Below are 5,276 nucleotides of genomic sequence, written 5' to 3' on the forward strand. Positions count from 1 at the left end.
ATGTCAAGACCCTATCTTGATGACTTCACCACTTTGCCTCTAACGAGTCTGGGCCTGGAGAGGTGTGGTCACTGTCACTTCTATCTGCCTACAGAACAACAAAAGTATGTCTTTCCCATACCTCCCCTCCTGGTTCCTTTGGGTTCTATGCTTATATCTACCTGTATTTGTTTATTCATTAGGAATTGTAAATTAGTGATATTCTAGTTTTCATTTATCTGTTGAAATAGTTTTATGAAGAAACTCCTGCCTTCATCTGCTACATGTAGAGTGTCCCTTATCCGAAATGCTTGGGACCAGAAGTGTTTCAGATTTCAAATTTTTTGGATTTTGGAATATTTGCACATACATAATGAGATCTCTTTGGGACAGGGCCCACATCTAAACACAAAATTCATTTATGTTCTATATGTACCATATACTCATAGGATGAAGGTAATTTTATACAGTATTTTAATAATTTTGTGCATGAAACAAAACTGATATATATTGAATTGTGAGAAAGTACAGTTGTCACTGTCTCAGCCACCCATGTGGACAATCTGTGGTTGTTTGGCTTCACCATCATTCCTGATCCTGAGTTTATATGCTACTGATAAGCAATCATTTTCTTAGGTTTATTCACATATAAATACCTGGTAGAAATACCATTAATACAGTGAAAAAATAATATGTTCAGGGTAACTAAGCGGCACAGTAGCGTCCCCAGAATACCTGTATCAGCTGTTAAACAAAATTAACAGCAAACAACAGTGGATTTCAGTCTCCATCTATGATGCCATGTTTTGATTAAAAGGTTACTGTACACTGTATTTTATGTTTTGTTTTGTTTTGTTTTGAGACAGAGTCTCACTCTGTTGCCCAGGCTAGAGTGCCGTGGCATCAGCCTAGCTCACAGCAACCTCAAACTCCTGGGCTCAAGCGATCCTTCTGCCTCAGCCTCCCGAGTAACTGGGACTACAGGCATGCACCACCATGCCCGGCTAATTTTTTCTATATATATTTTTAGTTGGCCAGATAATTTCTTTCTATTTTTAGTAGAGACGGGGTCTCGCTCTTGCTCAGGCTGGTCTCGAACTCCTGAGCTCAAATGATCCACCTGCCTTGGCCTCCCTGTATTTTATGTTTTGAGGTGAGAAGAAACACTAGACACAGCTGAGGGACCAGGAAGTAGGCCCTCTAGGGGTGAGGAGGCGTTCTGCTGAACGGCTTTTTAAAATGTTTCCTCCAGATTCATCTGCCTCATTAACAACGATCTTTGTCTTAAAAGTTGCTTTGATTTTATAAACTGCTATGATTCTTGTTCTGTTATTAATCTATGCTGCTATAGGCCTTCAATAAGCCCATCACAGATTTTCACCATGTCATCTTTAGGCACTTTTCCTGCAGTGTTAACAATGTCATCTTCAGTGTCCACTTGCGGTGTCATGTTGGTGCTCAAAAAGTTTTGGATTTTGGAGCATTTCAGATTTTAGATTTTTGGATTAGGGATGCTCAACCTGTATTTGATTACCCAAAGGTACAGTTCATGTGGGGAAAGCAGGATAAATCAAGAGCTCGCCTCCTCTTGAGATGGCTGATTCTTCTTTTAAAAAATTTAAATACCATTATGAAATCGTGGATTTAAACATATATAATGACTTTCCATCCACTGAAATTATTATTGTTATTGACAATAAAATTTTTCTGTCCTTTGTTCATGGGATTCTCTACAAGTTGGCTCTTGAGTCATAACCCTAGTAGTCTTTGATAGCTTCCTTGCTAACAGGTGTGACAAATTGTCCATCTTGTGCATTTCCTGTCTTGGATTTGGAATCAGCCATTTCTCTAAAGAGCTTTGCTTCCTTTGAGTAAGAAACGGCATTTCAAAAGCTGTCTGAGTGCCAGAGATATCCTTGTTACTAGGTTGACCATTGTGTTTAGTCCTTTTGAGTGGACAGAGCTGGGGGTTGAGGACAGACTATGTTGTGTGTGTGCATGTGTGTGTATATGTATAAAATGAAGAAAGCATATTTGATTACAGAGTTTTTATTAACCTCTTAAATCTGTATATCGTTTCTTCCACACCAAGAATCCTGGTTCTCAAGGATACAGGGGATGATAGAATTAGAATATCTCGCAATCACTCATTTGTTTTATCCCATATTATACACACAGCAGACTCAGAATAACAATGCTAATCCTATCATCGTTATTATGGCCAAAAATTTTTAATAAGTTTTTTGTATGTGGTCTCTTGACATCCCCCGACTAAAAAAATAGTTTTACTATGTCTACATTGTCAGAGCATAGAGCCCTTCTACACTTTACTTTCTCATTAGCCCTCATTTAGTTTTAGTTTCACAAATAACTATATTTAATGCTCCCTGCAAATATCTCTCTAGTTATTTTGATTGCCCAAGGTTTGTTCTTTAGAAGACTTATTAAGGAGGGCTTATGGAGCCAGTTTCCCTAAATTGTTGGTAACAGTGTGTCTGTACCCTTCATACGTGAAAGGTATTAATTACTTTACTTGTTCAGCTTTACTGAACACACAACCCTTGGCTCACATTTTCTTACCTTAAGATCTTAAACATGTCACTCGATTTTCTTCTGGAAAAAAGTATGGCAATAATCTAATTTTCTTTCTCTTTTATGCCACATGCTCTTTTTTCCCCTAGATTCTCAAAGTAGTTTTTTCTTTAGAGTCCCATAATTTTATCAGGATATATCTTGGAGTTGGTTGTTCTGATCAATATTCCCAGGTGCATCATGTGCTTTTTCCTCCTGAAGAATTGACCACTTTCCATTATTTTATTATGATAAAATAGCCTTGTTTGCTCCTGATAATATTATCTGCTCTGAAATCTGCTTTGTCTGATATGAACACACCCACTCCAGCTTTATTTTGGTTAGTGTTAGTATGATAAATCTTTTTCCGTTCTTTTACTTTTTAAAATAGACTTTATTTTTTGGAGCAGTTTTAGGTTCATAGCAAAACTAAGCAGAAAGTGCAGAGAGTTCCCATGTACCCTTTGCCCCTATAAATGCACAGCCTCCCCCACTGTGGCATCCCACACCAGAATGGTACATTTGTTATCATATAATTGGTGACCCTACATTGACACGTCATTGTCACTCAAAGTTCATAGTTAGGGTTCAGTCTTGATATTGTACATTCTATAGATTTTCACAAATGTATAATGGTATGTATGCGCCATCATAGTGTCATACAGGGTAGTTGCACTGCGCTAAAAATCCTCTGTGCCCCACCTATTCATCCTTCCCCCTCCCTATCCCTGACAACCACGGATCTTTTAGCTATCTCCATACTTTTGCCTTTTCTAGAATATCATATAGTTGGAATCATAAGTGTGTAGCCTTTTCAGATTGGCTTCTTTCACTTAGTAATAATCTAAGTTTCTTACACGTCTTTTCATGGCTTGATAGCTCATTTCTTTTTAGCATTGAATAATATTACATTATCTGGATGTACTACAGTTTATTTATCCATTCACCTACTGAAGGATATCTTGGCTGCTTCCAAGTTTTGGCAATTATGAATAAAGCTGCTATAAACATCATGTGCAGGTTTTTAAGAGCTTGTTTGGAGGTTCTACCAGGGGAGTGCAGCTACTCGTATACTGTTGACCAAAGAACGACTCGCCTCTATCGGGGAAGGTTGTCCTCTTCAACCTAGCACGCAGCTTAGGGAGGGATGCACATGGAGCAGTGAGGGAAGAAGGGGAGACCTGCCTAGCCAGGCAGATCAGCCGAATCAACCCTGGCAATCAGTGGGGTGACAGATGTCACAGCCAGACCCCCCTCACATCCAATGTGCAGGTTTTGCATAGACATAGATTTCAACTTCTTTGGGTAGATACCAAGGAGCATAATTGCTGGATCGTATGGTAAGAGTGTGTTTAGTTTTGTAAGGGACTGCCAAACTGTCTTCCAAAGTGGCTGTACAATTTTACATTTCCATCAGCAATGTATGAGAGTTCCTGTTGGTCCACATGCTTGCCGGTATTTGGTGTTGTCAGTGTTTTGGATTGTCACCAGTCTAGTCAGTGTGTAGTGATATCTCATTGTTGTTTTAATTTGCATTTCCCTAATGACATACAATGTTGAGCATTTTTTCATATGCTTATTTGCCATCTATATAATTGTCTTCAGTGAGGTGTCTGTTCAGATCCTTTGCCCATGTTTAAATTAGGTTGTTTTAAATGTTCAGTTTTAAAAGTTCTTTGTATATTTTGAATAACTCTCCATTATCAGATATGTCTTTTGCAAATATTTTCTCCCCATCTGTGGCCTGTGTTCTCATTCACTCGACAGTGTCTTTTGTGAAGCAGAATTTTTTTTTTTTTTTTTGCCAATGGCATTCCAGGTTATACAAATAATTTTTATTATTTTTTTATTTTTTATTTTTTTTACTTTTTTAAAATTATTATTTCAGCATATTGTGGGGGTACAAAAGTTTAGGTTACGTATATTGCCCTTCCCCCCACAAGTCAGAGCTTCAAACGTGTCCATCCCCTAGACAGTGCACATCTCACTCATTATGTATGTATACACCCATCCCCTCTCCCACCCACATCAGCCCGACACCCAATCAATGTTATTCCTAAATGTGCTCTTAGGTGATCAGTGAAACCAATTTGATGGTGAGTACATGTGGTGCTTATTTTTCCATTCTTGGGATACTTCAGTTAGTAGAATGGGTTCCAACTCTGTCCAGGAAAATACAAGAGGTGCTATATCACCATTGTTTCTTATAGCTGAGTAGTATTCCATGGTATACATATACCACATTTTATTAATCCACTCATGTATTGATGGGCACTTGGGTTGTTTCCACATCTTTGTGATTGTGAATTGTGCTGCTGTAAACATTCGGGTGCAGATGTCTTTGTTATAGAATGTCTTTTGTTCTTTTGGGTAGATGCCCAATAATGGCATTGCTGGATCAAATGGTAGGTCTACTTGTATCTGTTTAAGGTATCTCCATATTGCTTTCCACAGCAGTTGCACTAGTTTGCAGTCCCACCAGAGAAATTTTGAATTTTAATGAAGACCAGCTTATCAATTGTTTCTTTTATGTATTGTGCCTCTGGTGTTGTATCTAAAAGTCATTGCCAAACCCCAGGTTATCTAGATTTTCTCCTTTTTTATTTTATTTTTTAATCTTCTAGGAGTTTTACAGTTTTGCATTCATCTCTTTGCATGTGGATCTCCAGTTGTTCCAATACCCTTTGTTGAAAAGTCTATATTTTCTCCATTGTGTTGCCTTTGCT

The sequence above is a fragment of the Lemur catta genome, chromosome 9 (assembly GCF_020740605.2).
Source record: "Lemur catta isolate mLemCat1 chromosome 9, mLemCat1.pri, whole genome shotgun sequence".
In the NCBI taxonomy this organism is placed as follows: Eukaryota; Metazoa; Chordata; class Mammalia; order Primates; family Lemuridae; genus Lemur; species Lemur catta.